Consider the following 19,613-nt stretch of genomic DNA (forward strand, 5'->3'; position numbering starts at 1 on the left):
GTGTGTGTGTGTGCACGTTCACCTGTGCGTGCATGGTACCATCAGGCAACCAGAGGATAGCACTCCCTGCTCCTATGCCACCTTGCACGTAGTGCCATTTTAGAGCCATCATTTTCCACTCTGTAATGACAGGATATGTATCAACTGTTGCCATCCCTGCCCGGTTACTTCCTAGGGGACTCAAATGTAAACTTTGGAGCATAGAGATCTGTATCCTATACTTGTGGAATGACGAAGACCTGCACAGTAGAGTTCTGAGGCTGGAGGGTGGAAATGGGATTATCTTTTGTTGGGTCTCCTGGATGTGAACCTGAGATAAGGGGTTTTGGGTGCATATTTTATGGCGGAAATACTTTAGTAGATGTAGTTATAAATCCTTGAGCATCTTCTATAGCCTCAGCAAAGAGTAGGATGGGTGGGTAGAATCAGCTCTATCTTCAAACAAAGGAAAGGGAGACACTTGTGCAAGCCCAGAGGGACCAGTGGGACCCGAAGTTTAAAGTCGCTCAAATACAACCACTCCAGATATCCTCATCCCAATCTCAGGGCCACACTCCTTCTCCATTAGGCCCTGCCATGGCAAAGGTGAATTGCCTAGGCTGAAAGTTTCAGCTTTCACTGAAGTTTTGCTAACATTCCAGTTATGTCCCTTTTATGGTCTTCAGTTCCTCTATCCTACCGCTGTGGGTGATGTGGGTCTCTCTGCTGCCAAGGAGGACCTTTGATCCTCCAGTTTTATTTTAAGCTGGTTATCCATGTCTGAGTTTGACATTTTCTCTCTTCAAAGCATCAATGACAGTCATAAATAATTAGCAATAATTTTCATGTTATTAATGTTTTCCTACATCTTTCAAATTCTACAGGTGTTGCATGAGTCAGTGAGCTCCTTCCCCCTGTGTCCTATGCTGAGTCACCCCGGCTGCACTGCTCACCAGGTGCACTGCAACCTCATATGGAGCCTGCTGCTGCTCCATCTGCTTCAGTGACACCATCCTCACTATCAACTGACTGGTGGGTTATCCAACTGCAAAATTACATGCTATGGAGATGCTTCCCAGGACTACTTTGGTACCAACTCTTGTTGGTACAGGTACTCACCTGTAAAACTCAGGATTCCTAGTGGCAGAAACAAAGGTAAGAACCCAGGTCTCCAGGGAATACTCTCTTGGTTGCCTTTTTTCCAGCATCCCATGATTCTGTGCTGGTGTTTCTCTCTGTATATCTACTTGACTGCACCCGTCCATATTCCTCCCTACTCCCTCTTCTTCCTTTCTCTCACTTTCAAGGCAAATTTCTGAAATTCTCAAGTACACATAGCCTAGAATAACAGTCTAAAACCAGCTTAAACCTCTTCCAATAGGAAGAAGTCTTTTCTGTATCTCTAATTTCTAATTATAAACTCTAGATTGAGAAAAATAATCCAATTGACCTAGCTACTTAGGAATCAATTAGCCCTGACCATGAAGTTGAGAGGGTGATATGGCTAGTAAAGACACAAGCTGGGCCTGTTCTTGTGGATAGGCGGAACTTGGAGAAGAGAACCAAAGGTTAGGGGACTCACTTAACTTTCCTATTAAAATGTCCTTCTCTAGCAATACTCCAGCCCAAAGACTGACATGAACGTTAGAGTAGCTTACACAGAATGAAGTGTGCCAGAATTCTTTAGCAAAATGTCTCTCTGGAGACAGTGCTGTCTTGAGTAAAGACTAGTTGAATGCAAGCTCCCTGAAGGCAGAAACTTTGTTCAATAATGTATTCCTAGCACTGACATAATTAGCTAGGTCACAGTTATCAGTAAGTTTCTCAGATGAGTGAATAAATGCCTAATGACATAAAGATCTGTTTTACAATCCTCAGTGCACACATTGAATTCTGACTCAGTTTTCTTTTCTCACCTGTAAAACAGGGCTAATAACGGTACTTATTTTATGAGGTTCCTGTGTGGGTTCTGTTAATATGGACTCTAGCATAAGGACCACAGTTGCAAGTACATAGTAACTACTCATTAAATGATAGCTAGCATGAACAGAGAGTCAGGATACAATAATGCCTTCTACAATGAAGTAAAGCTATAGAATGTAGGGTACATTACATTTCCCTAGAGGGAGATGTGTTTTCCTTTTTAGGTGTGTTTAGATAATAAGATGGATAAGTAATTGGAGCAGAATCAAAGGCAGTCATCCCTGACAAAGTGATCCTTCCAATTGGTCAGAGAAAATTAACTAAAAATAACAGCAGCTCCAAACAACAGTAAAACTGTTTGCATTAAGTCTCTTCTGAAGGTTCTGCCTCTGCCTCTGGGGAACCAGTGGTCTTTGTCTGGCATCCTCCACAAAAACTGTTAGATGTGCCTGTGGGAGTGAAGAGAAAAGCGGGTGTACTACACATGCTGCCTATACTATGTAAGCAAGCAGCTTTCTGTGTACAGTTCAGAGAGCCTAATTTTGAGCTAATCGTTGATAGAATGAAGAACATGTCTCTCTTCAACCTGCCTTTTTTTTTCTTTTTCTCTCTGCCCCTTGAAACAGCACAGATGGGGAATAGAAAAGCAGACGATTCAAACTGGTACATTACGTGGGCACAAACAAGTTAGGGAAAAACATCTTTACATGGTGAGAAAAATTCCACTCCTTTCTTGGACAATTTCTGAACTATTGGAAACCATGGAAACTAATATAAATGTAGCCAGTGCATTGTACATTCTCAGTCTGAACAATAAAAAACAAACTTAATCTGTTAAAAAAAAGTTAAAAATAAACATAACTTGGACAACAGACTTCAACAAGCTTCTTATTCCCTCTGATGAAAACTTATGAAGAGTGGGCATCTTGAAAGAAAAAGAGCTATTTATGCTTGATTTTTCAATCTAAAAATTACATGTCCTTACATAATATATATGTAATAATGCACACATTATTATATATGTTTATATAATAATATGTGTATATATAATTATGTGTATATATAATAATGCATACATGATATATATGCAGATAGTATGTGTATGTGTGCATATATATTATATATATAAAATTTATATAAATGATTTATATATATATTGTTTATATATATATATAAAATATGCTCATGCACAACACCAGGGTTAAGAATATTCCTAAATCATAGCATTGTTGAATAATAATTATTACACATTAGTAAATGTAATATATAATTACATTGAAAAGGATATATACTATGTAATTAATATTACTCACCAATATCATGTATTGGAAAAAAAAATTGACAATGAGAACATAGGAATTAACAAATATGGTTCCTGGACTCTTAAGGCATACAGACTAGTGAGAGGAAATATTCATTAGTCACATAATCAAAAGAACAAATACATAATTAGAAACAACAGTGGATTCAGGGAAGAGAAAACACACGGTAACATAAGCTTCACATGTGATCTAATTTAAGTGGGGGTTAGAAAACTTGTTTAGAAAATTAAGGTACTAATTTTTGGCAGTATGAAAAGAAAACACTGTACATCGTTTTGGACACAGTTGTAATCATCTCATGATGCAGAAGAAAAGATATTTAATTAGTAAAAAAGTAAAGAGAGACTGGCCCCTGGCTGGCTCTCATTAGAGAAAGCTAACAGAGGGATCAATTATTTTCATTAGAGGAAAGAAAAAAGTTGTTAGGTCTGTGTTGCAGCATGGAAAATTCTACCTAAATGCTTGAAAAACATCATCAGAATCATTTGGTGATGGAACAGTTAATGATGGAGTCAACTTCTCTAGGGAAGCCAGAGGTGGTGGAAGGAGCAAAAAGAATTTAATCTTTCAAAGATCATGAAAAGACCATTTCCATGCCCTCAGGGATCATGTAAGTCATGTCATAAAATTTTATGTTCCATTATATTAGATGGGCCCATCTGCCAATTAAAATGCCCTGCCATCTTGCTTTTATCTTGGTTTTGGACCTCAAAGATCAGTAGGTAGTTTAGTCAAAATTCCTCTCTTACTAGGAGGTATTATTAAATATATTTTTCTAAACAGTAAATGAAACAAGGATTTCTCTTGGGTCTTTCAACAGAGTTGTTGATTGGCCCAGGAATAGAGTTCATATATTTGGACTCTGACTTTTGTGTATTCACGAGGACTATGTTTCTTGCCCTACATTGGGAACTGAAAACTTAATGCTGGTTTGAGAAATAAAATAAAAACAGCAAGTAAACCATACACTTGAGAAATTATCTTCACATTATGTTGAGTTTTTCACATCCTGAAACAGCCTGTTTCCTACCTTTAACAAGTTTAAGTTTGCTGTGCTCAGCATAATTGGACACAGCTGCCTGCATTTTCTGCCGGGGAGTGAGAGAAAATGGAGTTATTATTAGCACTTGGTAAAGCAACCTGCCTGGTCAATGTAAATCTTAAGATTCAAGTGTTTATTGGTTGTGAATTTTCCATTGTAAGGGCACCTAGGAAGTCTCATCACTAATAGGAATCTGGAGGAGGAGGCTGAAAAGCACCGAGTATCCAATCAGAAAATTAATTGGTTGACCCATCCATAATGTCAGAGTCAACAATAGAGACATTAGACCACACAAAATTGGGCTATCCTCAAAATGAATAACTGCAGGCAGCAATTTCTAGGGCTTACAAGGGAAGTTGGCAATGCTTTAAGTTAGAGGCCTTTAGAAAAGTATTGCTTTCATGGAGGAATAGGTCTGAAATCAGTCTTGGCTTGAAATGCCCCAGAAGCACACTCTGAGACAATGATTCAAGTACAAGTAACTTCTTTGGGGAATGCAGCAAACACTAGGGAAGAGAATAGTGGGAATGGAAAGCAGTCAATAAAGGGAACATCACTAAGCCAGCTACCACAATGAGCAAATTGAGGTTGACCTCATGGGAAAGCTGGGACACTTCACTAAAGGTGACTCATAATGAACCCACCCAAAGGGCAAGGGAGCGAGGGTATTTATATACCAACTCCTGAGCCTTCTCCTAGGAGTGTTAATTCCTTGGCATTTTTGGCCTGCCATGTATGGAGGGGCCATTTTTAGTTTTGGGAAAGCCCTCAGGTAAAAAGATAGGCGGATACTGGCAATGGAAGTGAAATAGAACACACTAGAAGGCTGGAAAAATAGAAATGGTGGACAGGAGCAGAATGCCTCAAACACTCTTCTAACTGTGAAGATGTGCAGTCAAAAATCTCAGCTCCACTAGATTGGTAGTAACTTTTAGGACCACTATGTTGATGGAATTCTAAGGAAGATGGAAAAGGATTCTTCTTTTAAATCATTAAAGATATCTTCTGTGGGCAGGATAGGGTAGAAGTCAGCATATATGCCATGCATTTGTTACCCTTCATCTAGATTAGGAATTGGCCGATTCTCTGTAAAGGGTCAGATAGTCAGTATTGTAGGCATTGAAGCTTATCTTTCACCCTGTTATACACTCTTATTTGTTTTCTGTTTTACAACTCACATAAAAAATGGGAAACATATCTCAGCTTGCAGGGCATACAGAAAACAGGCTGATGGCTGGTTTGTACCATTGGTCAGTTTTCTAACCTCTGATCTATAAATTAATATTTCCCTGGCCTTTTAATGTATGAGTACTTCTTTTTATTGTCAAAAATGTCTTTAAAGCAAGACTTCTACAAAATAGCCTGTGAGTTTTACATATTTTTCTTTAAAATTATATTCTAAACATGAATGTTTAGATCTTGGGAACCGCAGTTGTTCCCCCACTGTGCCAGTGAGGCACTCTGCACCCAGGCCGAAGTCCACTGACCTGGCTCACATGCCTGCATTTACAGTAGAGGAGACTGAGACCTAGTCCTTTACAGAAGAAAAAAAGGACTCATCTAAGCTTAAATGTTTAGTAGTTCATCAACCAAATAATGTTCAGTGGGAGACAAGGTCCTTATCAACCCAGAACACCATGAAGCTATGTAAAAAAATCCTAATTTTATATTCCATATGGTGCAAATTTGAGCCATCTAGGTCTAGAGGAAAAATACATAGGGTTGAAATAATAAGGGAAGGGCTCATGAATAAAGACTTTCCCAGAAAAGGGAAAAATAGTCATGTTTCATATTCATTCGAGAAGTATGAATTGAGTTCCAAAACTGCGTCAAGGAATATATAAACAACACAGAGCTCCAGGATACAGGTACTATGAAAAATAAGAGTCACATAAATGGAAATGAATGTAGTGTGTTTCTGGCTCAGGTCTTATTTATTGAATAAAAATATCTTTTTTTTTTTTTTTTGCTTCTGGACAACTGTTGGCACCAGACAAGAAGTGAAGACAGTGAAAGGGCAACACAAAAGACATCTGTGAGGAAGCAGTGGAAAACAGCACTGAGGAGCTGTGTGGGAAGCAGGTAGAAAAAAAAATAAGCTACTTAAGACTTTGATGTTTGGTGGCAAAGATGTTAAGGTTTCCCAGGCAGGATGCACACACTGTAATCTCAGCTACTTGGGAGGCTGAGGCAAGAGGATTGCAGGTTCAAGGCGGATCTCAGCAAATTAGTGAGACCCTGTCTCAAAATTAAAAAGGATTGGGCATGCTGGGATGTAGCTCACTGGTAAGGCACCCCTGGGTTCAATTCCCAGTATTTGGGGAGAGGGTGAAAAGGAGGGACGGAACGGAGGGAGAGAAAGAAAGGGAGAGGGAAAGGAAGAAGGGAGGGAAAAAAGAGAGAGAGAAAAGTTGTTATAGCTGCACTAAATCTCATTGAAGTCTTAATTACTGGAAGATATTGGTAAACACTTTTACTTTGACAAATGGCTTAGAAAAATGAGACAAAACCTACATGCAGGCAAAGTTAAGCTCTTCACTGGCAGTAGTTTTCTGCTCTGTAAGTAGCAAAAATATTAGTTTCTACCTTATGAAGATAGATTTATGAGGATAGATTTAAATATATAGCACAATATCTGTCATATCATAGGTTCAAATATATCTAAAAGAACAAATCAAGTCACATAAATTAAGCATTTAGAAATATCAATTTATAATAGCTAACATTATGATGTATATGTATATCTATGTATCTATGACAGATACATTACATATAATTATGTTATATATAGTTATATTCTTTTTTTTGTACTGCTGGGTATTGAACCCAGGGCTTTGTACATGCAAGGCAAGCAAGCACTCTACCAACTGAGCTATATCCCCAGCACATAGCTATATTCTATATAGGCACTATACAGCAAACTACATTTTGTATGTATGTATATTTATTTGTATACTATATTTTGTATTTAAGAAGGAAAAATTGAACAGTATTCCTAGTGATAAATATGGAGAATAAAAGGCAAAACATGAAGTAGTGGAAAATAGATGCATCTGCTATTGCTTGCAAAGCACAAAATCAATCATTCATATATCACAAACCCAGGAAAGGTAAATTCCTATTTCCATTTTACAGAAGCATGATCTGAAACCTTTCCCCACAGATTCCATGGAAAATGGGGTCAGACTACTTTGTTTGCTATCATATTATCAACATCTAGCTGGAAGAATACTTTGCATATGAACCTCAGTTAATGATTTTTCAATACATAAAGTGTTTAAACAGCAATTTTGGTTCAGAGAAAACATTACAATTGCAATTACTCATATGCATTAACAATAGGGTCCTTTCTTACTTTTTATGCATCCATATTTTACAAATTTGTTAAGAACGGGTTCTTAGCATCTGGAGGAACAAACTGATGTTCCTAGTCTATGACATGTATCCTGGCTCAGGAAGAGCCTCAACTAATGTTAATCATTCTTTATTTTCTGTGTATTTGGCCAGTCCTTGGCAAATATAGGAATAAAAAAGGATTACATTGGTCAAGAAAACCAACCCAAACATCCAGTGATGTGGAGAATAATATCTCAGTACAGCAGCAGTACCTGGTTGCCAAATAATTAGGGGGGGCAGGTAGGGAATGACATGGTTGCCAAGATTTGTTGGGCAAGAAGCCAAGAACAAATACACAACACACTGAGCTCAGCAGAATACTAATGAGAGATTCCATAATCCTGTGGATTTCCTTAAAGCAAAGAGCTGTCCAAGGGGCCAAACCCTTTAAGCATTTCAGTCAGCTAATGCACAGCACCCACAGGTGTGAGATGTGACATACATGTGATTTTTAAAGCAAACAACACTGGAGTATTATTCTATATATTTAGAAAGCAAGTGGCCTCAGGAAATGGGTTTATTAAAGTATAATTAAATCCCATTATTCTAGTTATTTTTGGACATAAATCAACAACATTTGTTATGCTCACAGACTGTGAATCAAAAGACAGACAAGGCACAGTAGGGATATCTGGGTCCTCATCTGGGAACACTAGCATGGCACTCCACTAGGACACCTGAGATAGGCATCTTTTGGAGGATTGAGTCTTCATCTACATGTCTAACAGCAGGGCTGAAATACTTGAACTGCAACAACTTGAACACTCCCATCAGCTGGGACTGTCAACCAGGACTGCTTACATGTGGCCTCTCCAGATGGCTTGGGTTTTCTCACAGCATGGCATCCTCAAGTTATTTGGACTTCCCTCATGGCAGTCCAGGGCTCTATGAGCAGATTGTCCATACGGCAGGGAAGCATGGCCTTTTATGCCTCAGTTTTGGAAGTCACATGTATCAATTCCACCATCCTCCCCAGATTCAATTGAAGGTTATATCCCACACTTTTCCATGAGGGACTGTTGGTATCTTGTGGCCATGTTTTCAAATGACCACGCCCATTGATATCTGATATAAAATGGACTCTGATTCTAGTACAGCAAAGTGGCTAAATGACTGTTGGGTCAGTGTCACTTCTACCACTTACTGGCTCTGTAGACAGGAATGGTAATCACCAGACTAACTCATAGGGCATTGCATGAATTACTGAAAAAATTATTAAGGCAGTAACCAAGACAAGGAAGCCCAATAAATTTAGCTACTATTGGCTAGTTATTTGTTTTTTAAAATATCAACATAGTGGACAGCTTACGCTGTGCCAGTGATCGTGACAGTTTCCAGGACTACAAGGATGAATAATACATAGATGAGATCACTGATGCTGAGACCTGATAAACAAATTAGGAGATTCCTTAAAATTACAAGAATACGCAATATGCATCTATCAAAGGTTGAATAAGGAGGGAAATGAAAGAGGAGTCAGAAGATTCAGTATCAGAATCTGACACTTTCTGGTTGTGTTTTGCCTTCTCAATCCACTCAGCCTTTTCAAACTTTATTTTTCTCACCTATGAAGGAGAACAGTGCAGCATTTCAAAGTTAGTGTGAAGATTAGTGGAATAGTTCTTATTAGAGACTCTAAAACTCAACCACGTGTGCACCTGGGAGCCACCATCCTTGCCTAGGCTTCCCACTGAGCCTATCTGTGGGGACTTGATTACCTGAAACCCAGTTATTTGAAGAGCTCCTGAGAATCTGTTTCAGTTCAGTAGTTCAAGTCTCCTTGTTCATACTGTTTCAAAGTACTTTTTAGCCAAATATTGACAAACTTTTTCTTCTGCCATGCACCAAGCAGATAATTTGGTGGGCAGCAGGGGTGTTAGAAGGAATTACACAAATCACTTGAGAAACCACAATACTTGTGATCAGTATTAAGAAAGAGGTAAATGCCAGAATGTGGTACACTGGGAGTGATTACAAATAAAAATATTTAGATTTATATCTTTATACTGTTTAAATACTTACAACATCACTAACCTGGAGTGGAAAGAGATGATAGTTGAAAGAAGTATACTGTCACCATGTAAAGTAGGTATTTTGTGTTATGAAACGTCTATGTAATATGTAAATATGAATAGTGCCTTCAGAATGTTTACCCAAAGTGGAAATCAGACTTGAATAGGCTTGTCCATATCATTGCTAATGAGAAAGCAATTGCAGTAGGTTCATGTCTATTATTCTATCTGATGGGAGAGAGTACTATATGGTATGGTTTTTATTAAGGAGAGAGGAGGCCCAAGGTAGAGATGACAGAGAACCCTGAAAGAATGCCAAAAACATGAATGGCAAAATTGATGGCATTTGGCTACTGGTGGATATGGAAAGAGAAAAAAAAATAGATTCTAAGATATGGGGCATCTCTACCAGGAGTCTTATGAATAGTGTCTATCAAGTAGTTGAAGGAAAAGTTGAGATCTCAGAAGGAAGTGCTCTAAGTGAAAAATGAAGGTTCAAGGGTCATCAGTATAGTATAGTGACAAGTACTGAACCTCCTCCATCAGGGAGAACATAGGGGAGCAATTTCTGGAAGCACCAAAGACCTTGGAGAGAGGAAGGAATCTGAGGAGCTAAGAGAACTGGAAAAGAATTAATTAGAAAATAAGGGCAGTGAATAGGAACTCAAAGGCAGAAAGGGTTTCCAGAATGCAGAAGGATTGTGTAATAATGCCATAGGCTACCAGGAGGTAGAGGGGCATAATGAAAGCATTGAAGAGCACTAGGTGTGATACTTTCTAAAGAAGGAGTTCATAGAAAAAGCTTGGCAGTTGGGGGTTAAGGTGAGGATAATAAAGATACACCAGGCATCCTTTCTCAAAGGAAGAATTTTCAAGAAAGGGGTACATGGGTAAAATTTCTATCTGAAGAAAAGGAATGAGTGGGAAAAAGGACCCAGAGAAATAGGACATTGGATAGAGATTCCTTATTAGGAAAAACAGTAAGAAGGGGCGGAAAGAAAAGTGAGAGTAAAATTTTGAATGTAGAGAAAGGGAAACTGGAGGAAATCATGGAATTCATACTGAATTGACTTGGTCTTCTTCGTAAAGTGTTCTGTGGTCCTGTGGTAGTTAGAAAAGACCTGAGATGGATGCTAAACATACCATAATAGGAAGTTGACTAGAAAAATAACAGGATTACATATTTCTGTAACACATGTGGTATGGGTAGCATATGTGGTGTAATAACATGCTAAATATATTTATAATTTGTAGCATATTACAAAATACATGAGATTAGGCATGGTGGCTCACTCCTGTAATCCAAGCGGCTCAAGAGGTTTAGGCCGGAGGATTGGAAGTTCAAAGTCAGCCTCAGCAACAGCAAGTTGATAAGCAATTCAGTGAGACCCTGTTTCTAAATAAAATACAAAATAGGGCTGGAGATGTGGCTCAGTGGTTCAGTGAGTGCCCCTGGGTTCAGTCACTGGTACCCCCCAAAAACTATACACATGTATGTTATAATACATATTACAGGTAATCCCTGAATAAATAAAGTTATTTCCTTGCTTCAACAAAAAATGTCATGTGTTTTACTAAAAAAAAAAAAAAATCCTCATCAGCAATTTAAATAAGAAGGATGTCAGAGATGAGTCAAAGAGTTTTTGCTAAGTGATCTGAGGAAGGAATGGAAGACAACTGAGAACCTCTCTGTGAGGAAGAGGGCTTCCTGAAGAAGAGGGGTCTTCTCCACTAAATCCGACTGTATCCCATAAATGAGAGAGGAGCAACCTTAGTGCTGCAGTATGCAACAGTGACAGAATATAGGAGGCAGGACTTCCTTCCAGAGAAGGGACATCACCTGAGATTCTCCTCTCTAGCCAAACAGAAGAACTACTGTATACCTAAAATGCAGTTCAGGAAAGAGTATTTTTGTGAAGACAAGGAAAAGAAAATAAATCAAAGGAGATTCTCATATAGGTCAGTGGTAAAAATTGGGAAGAGCATTTTAAAGAATTTCTAGTGTGTGCTTCCAAAAAGATTCAAGAGAACATTTGAAACTGAAGCTATGAATTTATTTTGAAAGAAACATTCTAAAATTAGTAAAGATTACATAAAAATTTTAAAACGAATATTGGCATACTACACGGCAGGTTGGACACCTCATATGAATTTAGTTAATGTATATGATAAACTCAAGAAAGCCATAAATGATATAAAAATATTAACATGATAATAAATGAGAGAAAAGATAAATGTATAACAAAAGTCCCAAAAGAGAGAAAAGAAATATATAATAATAAATAATAGAATAAAATAAAAAATAAAATTTTGCTGAGTGCAGGAAAGACAGAAGTTTGCAATCTGCACAGCCACTTTTAGTACAATAAAGTAATGAATATAAAAAAATTGTGATCCTTTTAATTCCAAGGATGAAAAAAACCCCTCATACATAAGAAAAGGCATTTGCTAAAATAGAATCCATAAACTCTTCTCAAAAAATAAATTACTTGGTGATATATAGAAACTTTCTACAGATGAATAAAAAAATACATCTCTCGGAGGGACTCGTTATTACATAAGGCTTAACTGTGAGAAATGAAAGTAAATTAAATAAAGGAACAGTGATATGATTTTTGTCAGTATGGTTTTAAAATACAATGCATGAGTCCAACAGTTATAGGTTTGACACATAATTTAGCAAATTGCAAATAACTAGTAATAATTTGCTGTTAAAAATCTGATTTGTGAAAAACCAGAGAGTGAGTGGAAGTTAGAAATAAGAACTGAACTAAAATTTCTACCTTACACTGTCAAATCAATTTTTTATTTCAGTATAGATCTTGTGAAATGAAAATAAATTTGAACACTTTTAAAATTAGAAGTAACCACGATTAGAATAAAAGTATGATATATATATATTTCCACAAACTCAGGGTTTTAAACACAGTTACATCTCTTTGTTTTCCTAATTAATTGCTCTAACCAAAAAAAAATGTCCACTGGTAGGAGGTTTGATAGCTCCCTCTTGAGTCTTGGTCTCCTGGGAATCCAGGAGTCATCTGGGTTGTGCAGATCCAAGGGGGTGAGTGTGCAGGACCTGCAGGATAGAGAATGCCATAGACAGACACGTGTGCACCACCACTGTTCCTTCCCATTTGCATAAGGGGTTGCCATTGAACAGTAGCTATCCACAAAGTAAAAAGTATTCTGGCCCGCCCCCAGGAGGATTATTCACTGACTCACAGTGCTGTGACAACTGTCTTGATGCCCCTAGAAGCATGATCAAGGAAGGACTGGGCATGGGAACCCAGGTTTGATCTTCTAGGGCTACAGCTTTAGAGCTCAATGGATGAGCTCCAGGCCACCACCTCTCGGGCTCAGAAGCATGCCCCTCTTCCTAGAGTGTATTGTTTTAAATTGTTCAAAGAAAGTTCTGGTAACACCCAGCCTCTGATAAATGAGCTTCTCATCTGATCCCCTATGAAAGATTCCCTCAACATCTCCTGGGAGGGCAAATAATTCTGAGGGAGCCCAGGGTAAGATCAACATTTGTGTACTTCTAAGCATGCCCCTCTAAGGGATTGGATTGAGATGAGGCTTTTTGTTCTATGTTTAAAAATAAAACACAAATGTATGCTGATAAATCCCTACTATAAAGAGCTTAACTATCAAATCACTAATAAAAAAGTAAAACACTGCATGTATGTATGCATTTGTTTGTGGGTACTATCAAGAAGTACCCAACAAAAACATTTCAAGGAAAAAATTGGGCTAGAAAATTTATCAAACTGTGAATAAAATAAAAGTCTAAATAAAATAAAGCCATTAATGTTAATAAAAGTAAATAAAAAATAAAATGTTTTAAAAGGCAAATTATGAATGTTCCAGTAGAAAATAACATGTTGAAATATAGTAATCAAGAACTACAAGAATTACAGAAAGAATGAGATTGTCAGAAATACAATAAAGTGGGAAAATTTAACAAACTATTTTCAGCTTTTGACAGAACAAACCTAACAAGTCTATATGCAAACAGTATGTAAAGGTTTCAAATATAATGCATGATTATGTATAGAATAGCTTTTGCATGACAAGTATCCATCTGATTTTGCAATGATTACAGAACATTTACCAAAATTGGGTTATATTCTGTGGCAATAGGACTTGCATTAATTCTCAAAGGTAGAAATTATATACCACTTTATCTAATAACAATCCAATAAAGGGAGAATTAAACCATAAAAGTATACTTTTAAACCTACCCAAGGAAATTTTTTTGAAAGAGGAAAATCAAAACTATAATTACAAGCTATTTAGAAAATAATGACAATGAGATTACTATAATATGGAAAATAGCCAGAGCTAAAATAAATTCATACCTTTGAATTAGACCAGTATTTTAAATGGAAGGAAATATACTAGATTTTTAACTTCAAGATTTAGAAAAAAAACATTAAAATGTGTTTGACCATGTTTTAGTCAGCTTGTTCATTGCCATGACCAAAAGACCTGACAAGAACAATTTTAGAAGAGGAAAAGTTTATTTGGCTCTCATGGTTTCAGAGGATTCAAGTCCATAGACAACCAACTCCAATGCTCTGGCCCCAAGGTCAGGCAGAACAACATGGTGGAAGAGTATGGCAGAGGAAAACAGCTCTGGACATAGCACCAGCAAACAGAGAGAGAATTCTGCTCAACAAAGACAAAATATATACTCCAAAGGCACAACACAGTGATACACCTCTAGTCATGCTCTGTCTATAGCTACCACCCACAGCACAGTGATACACCTCTAGTCATGCTCTATCTACAGCTACCACCCACTTAATCCATTCAAGTTGATTATTTCACTAATTACGTTAAAGCTCTCATAATCCAATTGTTTCACCTCTACACTTTCTCATTGTCTCACACATGAGATTTTGGGTGCCTCCTCATACCTAAATCATAACAGAGAGAAACTGAAAGGAAATAACTAATTAAAAACTAAATAATCACAAAAATTCGTTCAAATAAACAAACAAAAGAAATGATATATGAGTCTAAAGGGTAGTTTTGAGTGAGGTACAGGAGAACGATCTGATGAAAGAAAAGCACCCCCCCCAAATAAAAGAGAATGAAGAAAATGAATATCAAGAAAAAATAAAATATAGAACAATACATTTAATATTTCTATTTTTATCTATCTGTTTATCTGGATATATGTCATACATGTCTGTATGTATGCATTAACATACATATAGAGTGCATAGCTGTGCATGGTGAGGCACACCTGAAATCCAAGTGGCTCTGGAAGCTGGGGCAGTAGGATCTCAAATTCAAAGCCAACCTCAGGTAACTTAAAAAGATCCTAACTCAAAATGAAAAATAAAAAGGAAAGGGAGTGTTGCTAAATGGTTAAGCATTACTGGGTTTAATCCCTAGTACAAAAAAAAGGACAATATAAATTAAAAGAGGACAAGTTCTAGAAAAACAAAATGAGCAATACCTCCTTTAAAAATAGAAGACTTGAAATCAATGTCAACATTGGAAACAATAGGAAAATATGCTGAAGACTTGCTTCTAAACTAACTGCTATGTTAAAATATCTTTGTAAGGTTGTTAATAATAAGTGAGGTATAACTTCTGTTCTCCATCCCCTCTCTAAAAGGACATGGGGGAAAGTTTAAACTCTCTATTCCACTTTATGAAGCCAAATTAACTATTACACCAAAATTTATGGATGTATTGAAAACGGTTTCAGCGAACTAAACCTATTATAAAATAGTGGGTTAAGAATACCCTTAGCTGGGTTCAGTGGTGCATGCCTATTATCCCAGCAGCTCAGGAGGCTGACACAGGAGGATCGCAAAGCCAGCCTCAGCAAAAGCAAGGCACTAAGTAACTCAGTGAGACCCTGTCTTTAATAAAATACAACAATTGGACTGGGGATGTGGCTCAGTGTTGAGTTCAATCCCTGGTAACCCCACCCCCTGAAAAAAGAGTACTCTTAAACTGGGCACAGTGGTACACCTGTAATCCTAGGAGACTTAGGAGGCTGAGGCAGGAGGATCATGAGTTCAAAGCCAGACTCAGCAAAAGCAAGGTACTTAGCAATTCATTGAGACTCTGTCTCTAATTAAAATAAAAATAGGGCTGGGGATGTGGCTCTGTGGTCAAGTGAACCTGAGTTTAGTCCCTGGTACACCCCCCCCCCAAAAAAAAAAGAATACACTTAACCCATGGAAAGTCAAGTTTCCCATGTACACTACTTTTGAACTTCAACAACTGAACCTGCACAAGTCTCCATTTCCTCAACTTCAAAATATTAGTATCACTAAATTCATAGAATTGTGCTGTGAGTTGAAAAAGATAACATATATAAAATATTTAATAATACCTATTGAGTGTTTACCAACAAATAGACTGATAGACCGTCAATAAGTATAACTTTTCTTATTTTAATTTTAGCTTATCAGAAATTTGTTTAAGAAATATGTGGAGAGTGACTGGGATCATGGTCTCTGAATGCCTCATGGCTGCCCTTGTGCTGGGAACTTCCTGTGTAAAAAAGGTATAGATCAAGATTGCCCAGTTGCTATGGTGATGCCCTGCCAGAGGAGGCTCTGTGCAAAAGCATGAAGATATATCAGTCTGAATCTTGAGGTCAGATACCAGCTGCCAGGGATAGAGAGTTCTGGGCACAATACGATTACCACAATGTCTTGCAAGTGACCATGACCTTCAAGGCTGTTTTGCAGATACTTTTCCACATATAACCTTTTGATGATAAAACCTATATAATGCATGAGCTGTGTTAGCTCTGGGCCATTGTTCCTCCATCAGAGGATGATGTCCCATTTGGTTCCAGCTTTCTCTCTATAAAGGTTTGTGTGTCCTTTTAAATCCCCCCCCATCACCCCTCACCAGTTTTCTAAAGTTAGACAGTGCAGGTCACAGCAGTTGGCACCTGAACAGGGTCTGGACAAGTGAATTAGATGAGTGGATACTCCTGAGAAAGGTAAGGAGTACAGAATGGCCATGGGACATGCAGGATACAAAAAATGAGATCTCTATGTTGCTATGCTTAGAGTAACAATTAAAGCTGGAGGAATAAAGTAAAAGTAATAATGGTTAAAATGCTCTATACGTGAGGTTTTGCCTCTCAAGATCAAAACAGAAGTTTTCCTTACTTTTTAGCTTCTGCCAGATCTCTTTTAGGCTTACACTTAAAATGTAAATTGCAGAGGCAATTATTCAAAACCAGTTTGAGACCAAAGGAAAAAAAAGGTGCCACTTTTAAATCTAAGGCTTTCAGGACATTTATGGCTGGCTATCTTATCTGCTCTCACACTCTACCACCATGCTTTCGTACCAAGTTCCTCCCTAAACACTACAGCACAGGGAAAAACAAATAGAATAACCTTATATACACAAGGTTTTTTACTTTAAAATTTTTTACCTGAGAATTTCTTTAGATATCTAAACTGACTCTAATCTAAGCCAAAAGTAAACTCTGATCTGATAAAGACTATTAACTATACTCTTCTGATATCCTGGGTTTTGCAGTTAAAATGAGTAAATTAGCCTTAATATAAATGAGATTAATCTTCATAAATGTGTTTTTAAAGGGGGCATCTGATTAATTTACGAAGTTAAAGTGCTAAAATATCAACTGCTAAATGTAAAATTAAGTACTCTTAGCTTCTTAAATTCCATAAGGTAATATATTTAAACATAAGATAATATATTTAAATGCAATTGTAAGTGAAAAAAGGTTTGAGATCACTTTGTTTCTATGTCTTCACTAAAAACAAGGTTACTAAGAGTTAAGATTCTATCAAGTGAAATTCTACATACAAAGAGTACAAAAGACTGTTAGTTAGGCTTCAATTAAATTACTATTAAAAGACACAAAGTATTCCAACTTATAAAAGTGGAGTAATTTGTCTAAAATGATAAAATTTCATAAAGGTTGTTTCAGAATGTAAATTTAAAAAGAGGTCAGCAGCTAGAAAAGAGATATAAGAAAGTTCTAGGTATGGAAATATATTCTGGCATAAAAAGTAAAAGAAAAAAGGAAATGTTTCTGGATTAAAAAAAAAAAAGCCTTTTGTATACCAAAGTAAAAAGTTGTAGAGTATCTACGTAAGTTATAGCAGATTTGTAAAGGGTAAATTTCAAAAATTTGATTTATGTCAGTGCATTAATATTTGATCTTAGGAAAAGCCTTGAATAACTTTAACTGATTTTTCTAACTATACATAGCCAACTTAGTTCATAACTATATACAAACTCAATATGTTTTTACTCTTGTTAGTTTCAGTTTGTATTTTCCTTATAAATTTTATCACTATAGTCTGTTAATCCCTTAAAGAAACAATTTCTTAGCTCTCGCACCTCCTGACTTAAAAAAAAAAAAATGCTGGTCTCTATGGTCATCATCATATTTATTTATTTTATTTTGTATTAATCTCATGCCAGTGCTCATGTCTTCTTATTTCTTTTATAGAATGACCCATCTCTGAGATGACTTTACAACCTGTTTTTTTTTCTGAACCAGACTTTTACCACGTACCCCTCCACTGACCAAAACATTCCTAAAAGGAAAGCCCAGATGCTTGCTTGCCCTCTGTCACCCCCTCTCAGCTGGAAACAGCCAGAATAGTCAAGTGGTCATCATCCATTTTCCCTTAGAGTAGTAAGGGTTCCCTTGCTCAGAGGGGAAAATGAGACGAGGACACAAGACAGGTAGCTAATTGTTAAAAAAAAAAAAAAAGAAGGAAGGAATTGGGTAGAGAGCACTCTATTCAGCAATGCTTTCGCACAAAATACTTCAAGAGCCCTCTGAAATCAGGAAGCTATTGATAAAAAACTTAAGGCTAAGCCAAATACCTTAGAGGCTACTGTAATGGGCTTGGGTGATCAGATACAAAGTCTTAAGATCAGACAAGAATTGCAATGTCATGTTGCTTATCAATTTATTTGTGCAACACTTATTTTATATAGTTTCCAGTGGGATTGGGAAAAGATAAGATGCATCTATTAGAAATTTGGAGTCCTAATCCATTGTTAGGATTATTTTACAACTATACTGTTACATCCAAATCATATAAAAAAGTAAGATTCCCATGTTATCTCCTGCCAGTTTTACAAAAAAGCTATTAGAACACCTAAATGGTTTCAATCCTTAAAACATACTACATGATATCTCTTAGGACTTATTTCCTTGCTCTTAATTCCGTGTTGTTTTCTCCAGGTCAGCTGCAAGTTCATCTGATACAAGTTTCAGCACTTCAGATTAAACATGCATCAGTCACATTTAAAAAATTAAAAAAGAAGAAGAGGTGGAGAGCAGTGACTTGGGCCATGGTCTCTGTCTACCTCATGGCATTTGTGCTAGGAACTTCCCATGCAAAGATGTAAGTCAAGATTGCCCAGTTACTATGATGATGCCTTGCCTGAGGAGGCTCTGTGAAAAGGCATAGAGGTATCTAAGTATGGACCTTGAGCTCAGACACTAGCTGCCAGGGATAGAGAATTCTGAGCATAATAAGATAACCACAGTGTCTTGCAAGTGACTAGGACCTTCAAGCCTGTCTGCCTTACAGAAACTTTCCAATAAATAACATTTTGATGATAAAATCTGTATAATAAACATGCTGTACTAGCTCTGGATCATGTTCCTCCATCATGATATCCTACCTGGTTCCAGCATTCTCTCTGTAAATGTTGGTGTGTCCTTGTTAATCCCCCATCACCCCTTGACAGTTTTTTAAGGGTTGGTTGTGCAGGTCATGGCACAAATGCAAGGAAGATGTCATAGTAAATGTGTACTAATATATTTTATTTTATAACAATAGGTCAAAGCATTAAAAATGTGTAAACATTTTAGTATATTCCAAATAGCATTACTAAAATTTAGGATGTATTCTTCATAAAATGGTAGGTTTAAAAAATGAGAAATGTACAATAGGC

This window comes from Spermophilus citellus (assembly GCF_964194105.1).
Source record: "Spermophilus citellus genome assembly, chromosome: 1".
NCBI lineage: Eukaryota > Metazoa > Chordata > Mammalia > Rodentia > Sciuridae > Spermophilus > Spermophilus citellus.